Source organism: Ovis aries, chromosome 6 (assembly GCF_016772045.2).
Source record: "Ovis aries strain OAR_USU_Benz2616 breed Rambouillet chromosome 6, ARS-UI_Ramb_v3.0, whole genome shotgun sequence".
Classification (NCBI taxonomy): Eukaryota; Metazoa; Chordata; class Mammalia; order Artiodactyla; family Bovidae; genus Ovis; species Ovis aries.
The window spans coordinates 40,068,140-40,087,017 of record NC_056059.1 but is presented as its reverse complement, the minus strand read 5'-3'; positions in this window follow the sequence as shown (position 1 = coordinate 40,087,017).

Sequence of the window (18,878 nt, the reverse complement as noted above, 5' to 3'; positions counted from 1 at the left end):
ATCATCTTTAGAACAAAACAATGATTATAAACTGATAATCACTCACTTTGTGATCTGATTGCCCTCCATCATTAACAGATTTTGAAGGTGTAGAGAAAATGCATTTGAAGAGACAAGGGGCAACACTCATCGTAGTTTATTTTCTATTTTTTTCACCCAATATGAAGAATAACTTTCTATTGCCCAATTTTGGGGCTTTGTGGAAGCCAGAAAGAGAGAGAGTAGATTTTTAAAACTTCTCCTCAAGTAACCTGTATCATGAGTTGTTTATCTGGTAGGTATGATTAAGCATGAACGAGAAGAAAAAAACAACTTTAATTAGCTAAAGTAGTTTCATTTCTTCCTTTCTATACAGGCACATGTTTACCTTTTCTTTTATCTTCTTTTGTTTATTTTCCTCTATCCTTAGTTTATTCAAAGTCTGTGGGTAGCAGAGCCAAGGCTTGGTTTGAAATCTGAGTGAGGATTCAACCACAGAGCATTCTTTTTATGGGGACTTGCGGAAATTTTTTTTTTCATGTTTTCCTTTCCATCTTGGGGACGCCTAAAAATAGCTTGCAGGTGGGCAACTCGATTCAGAGCCAAATTCCACCTCTGTTCTTTATTACATTATTTGTTGCATTTTTAGATAGTTTTACAGCTGATATTGACATTTTTGATTGTTTTTTTTTTCCTGGATCTGTAATTTTCTGAAGTTATTTTATAGGCCTATATGAGGTCCATAATCTTGTTTTTATTATCATTTTAGTTTTGGTAAATGAACAATGGAGTGGAATTTGGACATGGGGACAAATGCTGTTTTGTTTTTCTCCCACAGTGAAATGGTCTCTCGTTGTTACTTGATCCTGGCGTTGAACATCAAAGGTTCAGGTCTTCTTTTAGGAAATGTGGACAGCAGAATATTCTCTGCTGAAAGGATATGGGGGGAAAGCAGTTGATCCCACTAGACTTTGCGATGTTGAATTATCTGCAAATAGATCTTCTTTTATTGAACCATTCAGAAGCTGCAGCACCATCTGTATTCACAAAATCAGAGTCTACTACTATCATTTTGCCAGGTTCCTTATTGCTGAATTTCAATTCTTGAAGTGATCTTGGGAGTGTTTGCTATGCCTGCAACTATAATGCCTTGTAAATTCCTGTTTAAACAAATGCATTTACTCTATTTTTCTCTAATTGAACGTTGCTGTGCACCTCAAAATGAGGCCTTTAATACTAAATAATTAGGACCATAAACTCTGCAAGCGACTATTATCATGCAGCACATGTAGAAGCGTTACTACCAGCTCATTATGATTAATCTGGGGAAGCAATGTGGTTATAATTAATTTCTACTCAATTCTGCTTCCTATAACAGGGGGTGCACACATCTGCTTACACTTAGTGAAGACTTACTACCCTCAGCATCGTCGTCATCTAAAACACAAAAATTACTGATACTGTGCTCAAAATTAAAGAATACTAGCCTTGCACTTGAGCAACCTGAGAGAACACTGGATGTGAGTCAGGAGACTTTAGTGATATAGCGTAGGGCACGAGAAATATCTCCTTTTCTGAGTAATTTCAAATATTTTGGCATCAGGATCTCTATCTTTAAATTTAGATGTTTGAACTGAGTGGTACCTCGATTCTTTTTTTCATGCAAACATTTTTGAGGCAACATAAAGTTGTCTCACTTTTCCTTTTATTTAAAAAAAATGGTTAAATTTACAAATATGATGTGGTCTCGGTACAGCGTAAAACAAATCATGCGATGCAACTAAACGTAAGTCTTTTCTGACCTACTCTTTCTTTCTCTCGCCCTTCTCACCCCCTGAAGAAATCATATCTTTAATTGAATGTGTATGCTTCTAGATCATTTTCTATACATTATATGTGAATGCAAAGTTTTTAAAGTAGGAAAACTATTATTTAAGCTGCTACATAGCCTTTGTCTTATTAATGCACCATAACATATTCAACCATTATTTTGTTGAATGATATTTATGTTATTTCCATTTAAATCTTTCAAAACTATGATGAAGTTCTCTTTGCACATTTATGCAGTTAATTCTGCAGGGGAAAAGCTGACAGGTGAAATTGTTGTATAACAAAGAATAGATAGTTAAAGTGTTGTAGCCATGTGTCCTGGGAAACAAACTCACTCAGAAGGACAATGCAGACAGTGGGGCAGTTTATTACACCGGTGGGCCCAAGGCAGAGTCTCCTCTTAGCCAAGAACCCTGACCAGTTTTTCTGGAAACCTTATATACCCTAAGTGTACGTGCCCAAACCCACCTCCCCAAATTCCCTGAAACTAGTCTGAACAAAGGAAAAGAAAGATACAATTAAAGTTAACCCTGATTCATATGCCTTTAGCCTAGGTAGTTAACAGTGGACAATTATCAATAGGCCTGTGGTCATACCCCAATAAGCATAATGGAATTTATGATTCTATTCAGTTACACAGATAATTAGGGTATTCTTTTAGGCAACAGAGAGTCTAGGTACGAGCCCTGGGTCTCTTCCATCCAGGGGGCCTGGTTTTCTAGTTGGTATGTTGTTTCCATAGATACTGGGCATAGAGCTCAAAGTCCACAGTCCGGCCCGAGATGGAGTCCTGCTTTTAAGATGGAGCCTGCGGCCTATATGCTGTATGTAATTTCCACTTCATGTTTAAAGTTTTGCTTACTTGTTATACTATATCAGCTACTAAAGCCAGGCCATTGTTGGATCCAATACTGATAGGAAATCCAAATCTGGGAACTATCTCCCTAAGCAGGCCCCGAGAACGTACATACTATGACCAGCAGGTAATGGTAGCGTCGGGGAGGTTTCATTTCAGTGAAGTCCACTCGAGGTGTTCAAAGGACAGCATGCCTTTTACCTGAATCCCTGGAGGTTTCTGTCTGTGCCGAGAGGCAACATTGACCTGTGAGCAGGCGGTGCAGTTCTGAGATTTTGTCCTGAATAGGGAAGAGAGGCAGGGAACCAAGAAATATTTTCAAATTAGTTCTTCAAGTTTATCATGGCCTAGATGGGTCGCTTGAGGTGTTTGGCTTACCAGAGTGGGTGCCAGCTCCTCTGGTACCAATAATTTGCCACTTGGCAATTCCCACCATCCCTTTTCAGTCTTGATGGCCCCTTCTGCTTTGGCTAGTTGGTTTTGGGCTTCAGTGTTTTTTGGAGAGTCTAGTGTGAAGCGGCTTACCACCAGCAGCAGCAGCGTTAGCTTGGGTAGCTCCGCCATATGAGAGCTTTAATAGGGGCTTCACTTGTCACCCCCAAGCCCTTGGTTGCTTGTTTAGCGGTCTTATCTGCCAGTCTGTTCCCTGAGCCTGGAGGGTATCCCTTTTTTTGACATCCTCAGCAGTGTATGACTGCAACCCTTTCTGGTTCCCAGGCAGTGTCTAATAGGGTCTTAATTTCTTCCTTATTTTTAATATCTTTTTCACTAGCTGTCAAAGGCCTCTCTCTTTACACAGAGCCTTGTAGTGTGGCAAAAGCATACCTGGAGCCTGTGTAAATGTTTGTCTCCTTACCTTTTGACAGCTGGAGGGCCTGGCTTAGAGCCTATAGTTCAGCCTGCTGAGCGGACCAGTGTGATGGCAGAGAGCTAGCCTCAATGATGATTTCTTCCGTGACTACTGCATATCCCAACAGTCATTGTGCTTGTTTCACCAGGCTGGTGCCGTTGGTGTATAGGACCAAATCTGGGTCCAGGATTGGCTAGTCTCTCAAGTCAGGGCTGCTGGCCTATTTCCTTGCAATCATGTGAGGGCCCACCTTCTACCACAAGAAAGAGAGTGGCCAGATTCAGGGCCTGACAAGGCTCAGTAGTAACATGGGGGTTCTCATATAACAGTCCCTGGTACTGAGTAATCCGGGATGTTGACAGCCATTTATGGGGGTCCCCTCGCAGGAGAGTGTTGACCTCATACAGGACTTTTACGAACAAATCTTGGCCCAGAGTCAGCTTGGTTGCTTCCCAGACCAGTAAGGCAACTGCAGCAACTGCCCATAAGCATCCTGGCCACCCAATGGCAACATTGTCCAGCTGATTAGAGATAAGTCACTTGCCTGTCCCCATGTCCCCATAGTCTGGGACAACACTCCCATAGCCACCTTGTCCTTTTCAGTCACGTAAAGAGTAAACGGCTTAGCAAGGTCTGGCAGGCCCAAGGTGGGTGCTGACATAACTGTACCGGGTTTGAGTTCTATTACCAGTGGGACTTGTTTTGTAAGCCTGGAGGGGGTGGGGAGGGAGGGTGGTCTTCCGTCCAGACCTCAGGGAATTGTTGAGTTAACTCTCTCTCGACTGTTTAGCCTGTCCAGTTTCCTTTCCAGGAGACTGTGCAAGTTCCATTCATTGAGGGGTTACGGGAGAGGTGGATACAATCTAGGAGGTTCAGCTGAGGTGGAATTCTGGGGGCATTCACCAGAGGTCTCCATTGCTGGGATTGGAGCCTGCCAAAACGGCAGCTGTACGAACTCTGGGAGAGCTGGTGGAAGAGCAGTGGCTGCTGCAGGAACTTCACCTGGCCCTGGATTGGCCATTAAGGCGGCCTCCAGTCCTGGTGGAGCACTGGGAGGCAGGCGTGTCATTATCCAGTATGGGGGAGGGATCAAGTCCACCCAGGAACAGTCTCTAAGATCCACTTGGAGAATGTCTCTTTAAGTGTCTGGTTGGTTCCTTCCACCATCCCAGAACTCTGCAGCCTGTATGCTGTATGTAATTTCCACTTCCTGTTTAAAGTTTTGCTTACTTGTTATACTATATCAGCTGCGAAAGCCAGGCCATTGTCTGATCCAATGTTGGTAGGAAATCCAAATCTGGGAACTATCTCCCTAAGCAGGCACCAGGCTACTTTTGATGCTCTTTCAGTCTGGGTAGGAAAAGCTTTTACCCATCCCAAGAATGTACATACTATGACCAGCAGGTAATGGTAGTGTTGGTGAGGTTTCATTTCAGTGAAGTCATACAGCATATAGGCCGCAGTTCTGGGATGGTGGAAGGAACCAACCGGATACTTAAAGAGACACTCTCCAAGTGGATCTTAGAGACTGACTGTTCCTGGGTGGACTTGTTTCCGATGGCTCTGCTCAGAGTCAGGATGACCCCACAGTCCCATGGCTCTTCTCCATACAAAATTGTGTATGGGAGGCCCCGTCCCATAATGAAACAGGTGTCAACAAATTTGCCTGAGGTAAGAGGAGATGAGATTTTACAGCAGATGGAACAACTGGGTAAGGTAATAAATCAGGTAACTAAGTTTGTACAAGAAAGGGTGCCATTCCCCCTTGGGGAAGAGATTCACAAATTTGTGCCCAGGGATCAGGTGTGGTCAAGGACTGGAAACATGACTCCTTGGCCCCACACTGGAAGGGTCCATATACTCTTGTTCTTACCAGCCCTACTGCAATTAAAGTTGCAGGTGTCACTCCCTGGATCCTCCACATGAGGGTGAAGAGAGCATACCAGGCAGACCCAGAGGACGCTGAGTGGACTACACAACAGGACCCCACTGATCCCCATGAAACCAAGATCATCTTAAAGAAGAAACAGAGATGAAGCTCTACAATCAACTGCTGCTACAAGGACTTGCTGGTATCATCTTGAGACTAAGTATAGTTTCAGTACAAAGAGGACCTGTGCCATAATTAAAGCTGAATGTTGTGAATATATTCCTGATTTATCTGGCTATATATCAGGCACCCTAGATGACATGAAAGGTCAGATAAAAGTTATGTTTGATGATAATCTTCCTTTTTGGACTTCGGTCCTATCTTGGGTGAAGGGTGATTGGTGGAAAACTATATTTATTGTTTATATTATAACAATTTATTATATTGTTATAGTTGCCTTGATAGTCCTGCTTTGTGGAGACTTTGTTTTACAATGTTTTATGAACTTTGTAACCCAAAGGTTGATGTCATTCTCCCAAATTGGAGGTCGGAGAGTCAGGGTGCAATATATCCCTATGAATGATGCTCATACTATGAGTTAAGAGCATCAAGATGGGGGGAATGAAGGAGGAAACTAACAGAACAGGCTCCATCTTGAAAGCAGGAATCTTGGGCCGGACTGTGGACTTTGAGCTATAGGCCCAGTACCTATGGAAACGACATACCAACTGGAAAACCAGGCCCCCTGGATGGAAGAGCCCCAGGGCTAGTACCTAAACTCTCTGTTGCCTAAAAGAATACCCTAATTATCTGTGTAACTAAATAGAATCGTAAATTCGATTATGTTTATTGGCGTATGACCACAGGCCTATTGGTAAGTGTCCACTGTTAACTACCTAGGCTTAAGGGATATAAATCACGGGTTAGCTTTGATTGTATCTTTCTTTTCCTTTGTTCAGACTAGTTTCAGGGAATTTGGGGAGGTGGGTTTGGGCACGTACACTTAGGATATATAAGGTTTCCAGAAAAACTGGTCAGGGTCCTTGGCTAAGAGGAGACTCTGCCTTGGGCCAGCCAGTGTAATAAACTGCCCCACTGTCTGCATTGTCCTTCTGAGTGAGTTTGTTTCCCAGAATGTGTGGCTACAACATTTGGTGCATGGGCAGGGAAACTCCTCACTTTGAGGAGACAAGTCCCATTGGGACTACTCCAAGGCCTTGTGGCTCGAATCTTCTAGAGGTGCTAAGGCGCCTCACCCTTCTGGAAGGATTCTGCTTCTCAATGCCCAGAGCTTTCATGTTAGCAGGTAATGGGCAGCAGCAGGGGAACTGAGGGCTCGGGTGAGGAGGAACCCACCCAGTAGGGTGGAAGAAGGGGCCTGATCATCCCCCTGGAAGGGATTAGAAGGGGCACAGACACAGGTGGCAATGATCGTTTGGTACACGTTTGGTTGACGAGCGTATTAGGGCTTAGGAAGGAAATTTGTGAAGGTCATTTAGGAGGTGGTGTCCACGCCGTCTTGGGGAAAATTATTACCAAGTAATTGCCAGTTTTTTAGGAGAAGGAACTTGGTTTTTGTGTGCTCGTATTCTGCCCTCCCCAAGGAAGTGTCCCTTCTGCTATGAAATTCTTGACCCGTTGGAATTGTCAGGCTAGAAGGAGGGGTATAAATAAGTGAGTACAACTGGCTTTTCTGGAGATGGCCTGGGACGTGGGATATTTAACCCATCTGTATTTTCATCCGCACCTGATCAAGCCCACCAAGGCAGAATGGACTTTAAAAGTTAAGGGAGAAGTAGTCTTGGATCACGTGGGGTTCTGGTTTGGCTGTGCTGACCAGCAGATGAAGACACATTGATCCCCCTTCTCCCTCTGGGGTCTGTCAGGTAAGGTGCTTCTCATCCTAATTAGGAAGGAGGCAGAATGGCAATTTAAGTGTTATTGACTGGAAATATCAGAAGTACATAGGGTACTGAGAACTTCGTAGACAGAACAAAAAGGAAAAGTAGAAGAAGGCCCAAGAAGGTAAGCAAGGTGGGGGGAAGTGAATCTAAGGCAACTGTATTGCAGTGCATGGTTAAAAATTTAAAGAAGGGATTAGGAGGAGACTATGGGGTGAAGATGAAGCCTAACCACCTCCACATACTCTGTGAGGTCGAATGGCCCCCTGTGGGAGTAGGATGGCCCCCAGAGAACACCTTGAACTTAAAAATAGTGGCAGCAGTCTACACAGTCGTCACAGGAGAGCCAGCACACCCGGATCAATATCCATATATTGACTCATGGCTAGGGTTAGCTCAAGACCCTCCTACTTGGACAAGGTTCTGTATCCAGAAGGGAAAGGGAAAAATATTAATGGCACCAAAATTGATGATAAAAAAAGGAGATTCTACAGGATTTGGACGGGGATGACCTGACCCCTCCCCCGTACTGGATAATGACACGCCTGCCTCCCAGTGCTCTACCAGGACCGGAGGCCGCCTTAATGCCCAGCCCAGGGCCAGGTGAAGTCCTGCAGCAGCCGCTGCTCCTCCGCCCGCTCTCCTGGAGTTCGTAGAGCCGCCCTTTCGGCAGGCTCCAACCCAGCAATGGAGACCTCTGGTCAATGCCCCCAGAATTCCACCTCAGCTGAACCTCCTAGATTGTATCCATCTCTCCTGCAACCCCTCAAGATGAATGGAAGTTGCACAATCTCCTGGAAGGGAAACTGGATGTGCTAAACAGTCAAGAGAGAGAGTTAAGTGTCCACTGTTAACTACCTAGGCTTAAGGGATATGAATCACAGGTTAACTTTGATTGTATCTTTCTTTTCCTTTGTTCAGACTAGTTTCAGGTAATTTGAGGAGGTGGGTTTGGGCACGTACACTTAGGGTATATAAGGTTTTCAGAGAAACTGGTCAGGGTCCTTGATAGGAGGAGACTCTGCCTTGGGCCCGCTGGTGTAATAAACTGCCCCCACTATCTGCATTGTCCTTCTGAGTGAGTTTGTTTCCCAGAACGAGTGGCTACAACAAATGAATTGAACAGATATTGTCAAAAATACCTCCAAAAAGCTGCAGGATATATTACACAGTTCTCTGTATTATGGGACTGTATAAAATGTTGCCAAACTGAGGGCCAAAATTGTGCTATCTCATTGCTTTCCTTCGCTTTTCCATGTTCACTATTGAAAGGAGCTGCAGCTTACCATTGTTGTATTTTTATGTTTCTATTTCTATTCTTTGCCTGTGTTTCTATTTTGAAAACATCAATCTATATAACATTTAATGCATTCTAAAAAGCAATCTCATTTCTTTTGCATATTTGACAGCTTTTTTCCCCCAAATGCCACTTTCTCTTTGCCTTTGCTTATACTCATTTTTATGTTATGTTTTGGCTTTATCAAATGGGGTTTTTCACTTTAAAAAAGTTACCAAAATGGATGTGGGTACTTATAGAAAAAGTACCCACATTCATTTTGATAGCTAAGAAAGTTTTTTTTTTGGTAAGTTAGTAGCCTATTGCACAAAAATCAATAGTCAATAAATTTATACAGGACTTATTCTATACAAGCTATTGTATCAAAAATAATGAAGGATAGTTTAATTATAACATGCGTGCATGCTCAGTCACTTCAGTTGTGTCTGACTCTCTGTAACCCCATGGGCCACAGCTGGCCAGGCTCCTCCATCCATGGGATTCTCCAGGCAGGAATACTGGAGGGGGTTGTCATTTCCTTCTCCAGTGATAAAGTATGAAGTGAGTGCAGTGAGTGAAGTGAAGTTGCTCAGTTGTGTCCAACTCTTTACGACTCCATGGACTGTGGCCTACCAGGCTCCTCCTTCCATGGGATTTTCCAGGCAAGAGTATTGGAGTGGGTTGCCATTTCCTTCTAATTATAGCATAATTTACATGAAAAGAGTAATCTCTTGAGTTTCTTAATACATCACAATTGGTATATTCAGTATATTTTATAATGTTTGACCAAGAGGCAGAAAGGTTTTGAAATAGTTATAGAATTTTCTGACTATAAAATAAGAATTAGGATACCTATTAAGTTAGAAATTTGGGAATAAAAATCACCTGTAATCCTATCATCTAGAAAGAAACACACTTAACTTCTTGATATAAATGTCTTTCAGCTAAGCAAAGGTACAGGAAGAGCAAATATAGTTGCATCCCAGAAATGTTGTTGACCCCAAATTATAGAGTCATATACAAAACGCTGGGAGAGGAAGCAGAGACAGGGAACCCACTGCTTTTCCAAGCACTGGCCTCCCCTTTTTTCCCTTTTTCACCTTGCTGTCTCTTTCTCTCTTTCCTTCTTCCTTTCAATTTCTTTCTTTTCTTTTGATAACTGTCACATAAGAACAGTTTTTCTTTACGTACCCCTTGAAATCTGTCTCCTAAATTTTTGCTTCTTTTTGCCTGGATTATATTTGAATATATTTGTTGATGAATCAAACATACGCTACTGAGAATAACAATTTGGACATAACCACATGTAATATATGCTCATTGCTACTTGTGCTTACCCTGTAGCTTATGATTATATGTGCAAGTCTGTGAGGGTGCAAGAAACTTTTACCAAGTTCCAGTTGTAAAGAATCTGTTTGCCAATGCAGGAGATGCAGGTTCAATTCCTGGGTCCAGAAGATCGCCTGGAGAAGTAAATGGTAACCCACTATAGTATTCTTGATGGGAAATTCCAAGGACAGAGGAGCCTGGCAGGCTACAGTCCATAGGGTCACAAAGAGTTGAACACTACACGTATTCCTCCTTTAGACACCTCTGTCCACAGAGTCCACTGGTTTGCTATTTTTCCAACACTATATGGTTGTTAACACAAATCTGTTCTGCTGAGAAGACTTTCGTGATACTTCTCGTGTCACTAAATTCTACTTGTCCTTCAGTCCGTGGCCACCAATTGTCAGCACCTCTAGAGAGTTTCCTCTGAGCGTAACCACTTTCACGTCCCAATACAGGTTAGATGTTTCTCCTCTTCTATCACTCATACTTACCTTTGCAACTGTTCTAATTGGTCATTAAGTGAGTTTCATTTTTTTTTAATTTTTATTTTTACTTTATTTTGCTTTACAATACTGTATTGGTTTTGCCATACATTGACATGAATCAGCCACGGGTGTACATGAGTTCCCAATCCTGAACCCCCCTCCCACCCCCCACCCCATATCATCTCTCTGGATCATCCCTGTGCACCAGCCCCAAGCATCCTGTATCCTGTATCGAACATAGACTAGTGATTCGTTTCTTACATGATATTATACATGTTTCAGTGCCATTCTCCCAAATCATCCCACCCTCTCCCTTTCCCACAGAGTCCAAAAGTCCGTTCTATACATCTGTGTCTCTTTTGCTGTCTCGCATACAAGGTTATCATTACCATCTTTCTAAATTCCATGCATATGTGTTAGTATACTGTATTGGCATTTTTCTTTCTGGCTTACTTCACTCTGTAAAATAGGCTCCAGTTTCATCCACCTCATTAGAACAGATTCAAATGTATTCTTTTTAATGGCTGAGTAATGCTCCATAGTGTATATGTACCACAGCTTTGTTACCCATTCATTTAATTGCCCAGGGAATGAATAAAACACTTACTTGCTTTGTCTGTGGGATGAGAAGGCAAGGTCAATATCCACGTTCCAGGGGCAGGCTCAGAGTTGTCATAGCCATGGCGGCTGAGGCCTGTGGGTCCTAGAGGAAATGGTCATATTCAAATACTCTGCACTTCATTAAGTTTCTTTTGGGTCATTTCAGTTTCCATGAAATCAGTTCCTCCTCTCCCTAGACTGTTAGGAACATTTGGAAAATATGTGCTTAAGGGCTTCACTCCAGGACCCCCTGGAGATAACGGGGCAGCATAGTGAGGGTGGCATATGCTTTGGAATCAGTAAAGCATCAGAGCTGGACTGTCAGCTGCACCTTTTGATGGCTGTGTCCTTGAATTTGCAGATCTCCTAATAGCTCTAAGTTTTATTGCTTTATCATTAAAGATGGGATTCTTACAAGGGTCATGACAAAATTGATATTTGATAATTGTGGATAGTAGTCGCTTTTCTTTAGCTTTCTCTTGTTTGCTCCTCCATTACTGGATTTCATTTTAAATAAATGTTTCTTATTCTTGTGTGAAGGGCATGGTCTCCCTACAGAGGCTAGTGAAAGTTATGGACTTCCTCTCTCTTCAGGAAAGTGCACACTTTTATAAAAGTTGACATATAATTTCATGCAATTCATGGACCCCTGTGAAACATTTCCATAGACATAGACCTTAATAAATGTTGCTTTACATTTGTAATCTCTGCTCATCTTCCTTTTTCCTCATAGGCACTTTTCCATGAGATTCATGGCCCCAGAGCCTTTTCCAAGGACTGTGAGAGGCTGGGGAGTATGATTTGTATCACCATCCACCAGCACATTCAATCTAACATGTGCCAATGAGCAGAAATGACTACTTGAGGACTGAGACCAGTGTTGCTTTTCTCTTCCAAGGTCTTGTTCATTTTTCTGGGCTCGCTTGTTCAAAGCCACCATTGTTTACCTCTGCGAAGCAAATGGGGATCAAACTCTAGATGATCAAGTTTTCTAATGCCTCAGAGCCTGGATTAGCAGTCTTTCCTTGATTCATCTCCAATTAAAGATCAAAGGAAAGTTAAAGAGGCAATTTATCAAATCCCTATATTTAAACTCATTTGATTTCCATTCAATGTGCTACAATCTGAAGAGTCAACAAACAAACAGAATTAAGCACAAAGCATCTGGCTTTTGTTTTTGCCCTTAGGAGACTTCTCTGGTGGATTCTCTTTGCTTTGCCTGAAGTGCAGGAAACCTGCCTCCTGGGGCAGCCCTCAATCAATGACGATGAAGTTGGTGTGTCAGAACCCAGCCCTATCATCCCCAGGGTAAGACACCCTGCAGACCCATGTTATATGTTGACTCTCGAGTTTGCACAGTTGAGTTATGGTCAGGTTACTTTCAGCTTGATAAAGCACCCTTTAAAACAAAGAGCTGACTCATTGAAAAAGACCCTGATGCTGGGAAAGATTGAGGCCAGGAGGAGAAAGGGGTGACAGAGGATGAGATGGTTGGATGGCATCACCGACTCATTGGACATGAGTTTGAGCAAACTCCGGAAGGTAGTGAAGGACAGAGAAGCCTGGCATGCTTCAGTCCATGGGATGGCAAAGAGTTACACCCAAGTCAGTGACTGAAAAATTGCTTTATTTCCCCGCCTGTCTCACTCTGACTTACCTAACAGTGTTTTCTTAACTTCCAAATAACTTACTTGAATTTGAATCATCGGTCAGAGTCAGCTTCTGTAAAAATCCAAACTACAACATTATCTAGTGCTTCAAGGGGCATGCTTTTGGCTGTCTTACTATAGGAGCTTCAGGTGTCCCTGGTGGCCACCCACGAAATGCCTGTGGTAGTCCCCAGGCATTGTGACAATTGAAGCACCCGCTCATACCTCCAAATGTCCCCCCGGGGGGCAGTAATACTACTCCCAATTGAAAATCTCAAATCTACTGCTTAAGCTATTTAATTCTAGTTTAAAAAATGTGCCCTAACTACTGTGTTTGAGTTCTAAACCAACACTATATTGTGAAGTAATTATCCTCCAATTAAAAATAAGTAAATTAAAAAATAAATCTCCAGGATATCTTAAAAAATGTATACCTAAATAATTGATTTAAGCTTATAATTTTAAGTTAAAAGAAGCAAGATAATTCTGCCATGTTTTGGAAATAATATTATAATGTTTATGATAATTTTAGATTTACTGTGTTTGTGTCTGTAATTTATTAGGTTTATAAGAATTGGTTAAGTTCCTGGAGAGCTTTTTTGTTATTCAAATTGCTGAACTCCATATAAAAGAAAAGCAAATGTATTAAATGTATAAATGCTTTTTAAAATATTTAATGGGATTTAATTAACTAAGATGTAAAATCCCCTTTAAAAGTCATACTTAAAATTTACTGGATATATAAATAGTGTCAACAACTTTGTAAATTAAATCCAAATGGTTTGTAAAAACAAAAAAAGGCTAAGCCTGTCGGTTTGTAACTTTAGTCAATTAAATATTAATTTTAAAATTGTATTAATCTTAAATAATCTTTTCTATGTGCAATAACCTCAAAAAAAGCATCAACACTAATATTGTCTAATAAGTTTCACTCCTTATATGAAAAAGCTTCCTATAAATTTTTGTCCCTCATATATCAAGACTAGTTTATCTTTCAAGTCACCCCTCCAACTCCACCTTCCCCATATGCCCTGCCTTGATGATTTCAGTTCTCATTTCTTTCTTTTCTTTTGAACTTCTTCTGTATTTACAGTGAATGTGGTATAATTTTTCCACAATCAAATATATTTCTTTATTTATATTATCCATTATTATTTTATGCGTATGTTGGTGTCCTCTTATAATTGGATTGGTAATTTTTTCATAGTTTCTTCAGGCCTTTCATTTTCTGAATCACCCAGGTGCCTACACATTCTATCCACTCCCATTTTGCAGCAACCCAATTCCAGAGATCTGGACTGGCTCCAGTTTTCTTGTTTCCATTAACACAGGGTTTTCTTTGAGGAATTGGCCTTAAGGCAATTGTCCCCAGTTACACTGGGGACACTGCCCCAGTTACAAGTTCAGGGTCCCCATTACGACTGTGCTGTTGTTGTTGTTCAGTCAGTAAGTCATGAATGACCCTGCAACACAATACCTACAGCATGCCAGGCTCCCCTGTCCTTCACTATCTCCTGGAGTTTGTTCAAGTTTATGTTCATTGAGTCTGTGATGCTATCTAACCATTTCATCCTCTGTTGTCCCATTCTCTTCCAGCCCTCAATCGTTTCCAGTATCAGGGTCATTTCCAATGAATCTACTGTTTGCATTAGGTAGCCAAAGTATTGGAGTTTCAGCTTCAGCATCAGTCCTCCCCATGAATATTCAGGATTGATTTCCTTAGAATTGACTGGCTTGATCTCCTTGCAGTTCAAGGGACTCTTAAGAGTATTCTCCAGTACCACAATTTGAAAGCATCAATTCTTTGGCACTCAGCCTTCTTTATGGTCCAATTCCCACCATCATAAAGGACTTGATTTAGTCATAAAGGACTTGAATCACCTACTGGTTTTCCTCATTTTCCTCAGTTTAAGCCTGAATTTCACCATAAGGAGTTCTTGATCTGAGCCACAGTCAGCTCCAGGTCTTGTTTTTTTGTTGATGGTATAAACTTTCTCCACCGTTGGCTGCAAAAAATATAATCAGTCTGATTTTGGTATTGACCATCTTGTGATGTCCATGTGTAGAGTCGTCTCTTGTGTTGTTGATAAAGGGTGTTTGGCATGACCATTGTGTTCTCTTGGCAAAACTCTGTTAGCCTTTGCCCTGCTTCATTTTGTACTCCATGGTCAAACTAGCCTATTACTCTTAAGTATCTCTTGACTTCCTACTTTTCCATTCCAATACCCTATGAGGAAGAGGACATCTTTTTATGATGTTAGTTCTAGAAGGTCTTTTAGGTCTTCATAAAACCAGTCAACTTTAGCTTCTTTGGCTTTAGTGGTTGGGGCATAGACTTGGATTACTGTAACAGTGAATGGTTTGTCTTGGAAACAGACCATTCTGCTGTTTTTGAGATTGCACCCAAATATTGCATTTGGACTCTTGTTGACTATGAGAGCTACTCCATTTCTTCTAAGAGATTCTTGCCCATAAAAGTACATATAATGATTTTCTAAATTAAATTTTCCCAATCCTGTCCATTTAAGTTCAATGAATCCTAAGATGTCAATAGCGGAGAAGGCGATGGCACCCCACTCCAGTACTCTTGCCTGGAAAATCCCATGGATGGAGGAGCCTGGTAAGCTGCAGTCCATGGGGTCACAAAGAGTCGGACATGACTGAGTGACTTCCCTTTCACTTTTCACTTTCATACATTGAAGAAGGAAATGGCAACCCACTCCAGTGTTCTTGCCTGGAGAATCCCAGGGATGGAGGAGCCTGGTGGGCTGCCGTCTATGGGGTCACACAGAGCTGGACACGACTTAAGTGACTTAGCAGCAGCAGCAAGATGTTGCAAAGACGTTCACTCTTGGCACCTTTTCCTTGACCATGTCCAACTTACCTTGATTCATAGACCTAACATTCCAGGTTCCTATGCAACATTGTTCTTTATAGCATTGGATTTTATTTTCACCACCACCAGATACATCCACAACTGAGCATCATTTCTGCTTTGGTCCATTCTTTCTGGAGCTATTAGCAATTGCCCTCCACTTTTCCTTAGTAGTATGTTAGACACTTTCCAGCCTGGAGGGTTCATCTTCAGGCATTATATCTTTTGCTTTTTCATACTGTTCACGGGGTCCTTGGGGCAAGAATACCAGAATGGTTTGCCATTCCCTCCTCCAGTGGACCACATTTAGTGAGAACTCTTCACTGTGACCCATCTGTCTTGGGTGGCCCTGCATGGCATGGCTCATAGCTTCATTGAGTTATGTAAGCCCCTTCACCACAACAAGGCTGTGATCCATGAAGGGGATCAGCTGACTAATGCAATTGCTTTAACTATGGTTGTATCAATTCTTTTACTGCAATATTGGGATGAATAAACTGCTTCAAAACCCTGGCTTAAAAAAAAAACAACCACTTTTAATAGTTCACAAATTTAAGGGTCAGTTTTGAATCAGGTTCTGGTCTCAGCTGGACTGCTTTGTTCATCTTCCATCAGCCTTGGGTTGGATAGACTCATCTCAGCTGATTTTGGCTTGGATCATCTGAAAATCTGAGTCAACTATCAGTTGACTGTTTTAGATAGTTGGCTGAGATGATTCTGCTTTCCTGTCAGTATCTTAGCCCCAGGTGACTTCAGAGACTAGCTGGGGCATGTTCTCTTAGCGAGCACAGAAAAGGCAGGAAGGAAGTGATAGATGTACGTGCTTTGTCAAGGCTTTGCATGAGGCAAGTCTGGTAAGACCTTATTGGTTAAAGCAAGTCATATGACCCACGGGACAAGCAATTATTAAAACAAAACAAGACAGCAAGACCACGGGAAGAAGAATGAAGATATAGGGGAAGGGCAGAGCTGGACCACCAATGCACTAAGTCAAAATCAGCAAAAGGTCAGAGTACCTGCTAGAAAATATGGAACTGAGAAATTTATATTTCTGAACAGTGTGAGGTCTACATTTTCTGCATATATAGATGTTTTTGCAGAAGTGAGCGAAAAAGTCTGAGAGAATAGTCAGCGTGAACAGGTCTAAGAAAAATCATAGCTCTCTATGTGCTAATTCCATTCTGTGTCCTAATGTATTCAGTAATTTCAGTGACTATGTACATTTGTTTTTAAATCCTGCTTGAATTAAAGTTTTTGTTAGTTTGGAGAGTTTTAACTTAGACAACTTCATAGCCCCTGATAGAGTTTGAAAGGGAGTAGTTCCCAAACTTGGAACCCTACTTTCTCCCTTCCTTTCACCCTGTAGTTCTGATTCAGGGATTCTTGTTTGGGACCACGAGCTCTTTTTCAAGTTCCTCCTAGAATAAACACAATCACAGGTCCTACATTAAAATTCTGCAAAATTAGTATCCTTGATAAATCCCCAACATTTTAAAATAAGTAGAAATGTTCTATGAAAGTGATGCAAACTTCTATTTTAAGATAACTAAATATATGTGCATGTGTGTGTGTATGTGTGTGTGTGTATAAAAGAGTGCTTAAAAGTGTTTAAGGGCACTTCAAAATAGAGGTTCTTGAACAAACATTGTAGGCAGAAGTTGTCCTAAGAAGAGCTTGCAGCCTTGTGAACTGAAACAGAAGCTTGTCAACAAATCCAGCGCACTTTCAGGAGTCATTTATTAGGAACTTCCTTTGGCAAAGAGATCTCTCTTGTATTTCCAAGTTTGCTTTTATGTAAAATGATGACTCTCTGAAGGTTTTATTGAATACGTAAGGTGTTTATCATCTTTAAAATATATGCTAAATACTTGATTCGTCTTTGTTCCTTTAGGTGCAGGAGTGAGTTATATAGACTGCAGATATATCAATTATATTTCAGAATAGCTTTGCTGCTTTCTCTTTCTCTCTCTCTTTTTTTGTTATGCAAAAGGTACTTTGAACATGTGAAGATTTTATTCATTTCCCATGGTGTATGATTTGGAGTTATATTTTTGGATGGAACATATGTAGTGCATGAAGCCATATTTTTCTGAGGAAAACACTGACTTTTCTTTTTTTTCAGCAAAATAGTTGTTCTTAATTTCTGAATGTGAATTTCAGAAGAGGTATCACTCATGTTGCAGCAAAGAATTATGGTTGTGCTGTTTTCTTCATGTTCTTTAAAGCAGCGTGCACAGAAAATATTTCAAAAGAATTTCCCATTTATTTCCAATGAAATTTCAGAAATGTGTTTTTGTGGACAGCTGTTAAAGCCTAAAATGAAATCAAACCCATTAAAACAATATTAAGTTCCATTCAGAAAGAGACTGTTGCAGAATAATTTCATTTGATTTGGTGAAAAAGCCAATATTTACTACTTTTAATATACTGTCCTAGGTGTTGAGATATAAAACTGAATAAGATAAGGTTCATACCCTCATGAAACTCTAGAGGGAACAGGTAAAAATTCTAGATATGAAAGATATTGTTTAGAACTAAAAATAAAGCTCTGAAAGAACAAGTAAAAGTGTCACAAAAAATCAGCAATTCATTTGCTTTCTGAAGGATGAATAAGAATAACACACTACCTGGTTTCCTGGTTTTATATTTTTTGCTGATTTTGAGAGTGAGGAAGGAGGGAATAATTTCTTTCCAACTCTAATCCATATTGTTCAAGTAAAGTTGATTTAACTCCTGTCAAGTATAGACCCTGACTGAGGCTTGGCCAAAGTGAAACTCATGCTGCCTTGGTTCAAATGCCAGGGGTTGGGGTTGCTGTATCAAAAGTTATGCATATATAAAATCAAAAGCTGTAGTCCAAAGGAATGCAATGCCTAGCATGTGGGAGTATATTAACAATTCAGGCAGCAACCAAAGTAAATATTTTGCAAATATTGTAAGATGTTGAAATTGTTTGATAAGATTTTGAAGCATGTCTCATAAAATGCTTCAAAATTAATTACAGGGACTTTCCTGGCAGTCTAATGATTAAGTCACTGGAATTACACTGCAGGATGAATGGGTTCAATTCCTGCTTGAGAAACTAAGATCCTGCATGCTGTGAGGTGCAGTAAAAAAAAAAAAAAAGACTATTACACAGTTTCTGAAACGAATTTTTTTTTCTAAAAATAGAAAATTTCATCAAAGATGTAAAAGAACCAAATGAAAGTTATAAGACTGAAAATTACCACAACCAAAATAAAAAGTCTATTAAATAAACTCAAGAATACGGGTTAGAGAATAGAAGATAGACTTGGTGCATTTGGAGATAGATCAATAGAATTTGCTTAATCTGAACAACCAAGAAAAAATAGATTGAAAAGATTAATGTGATCT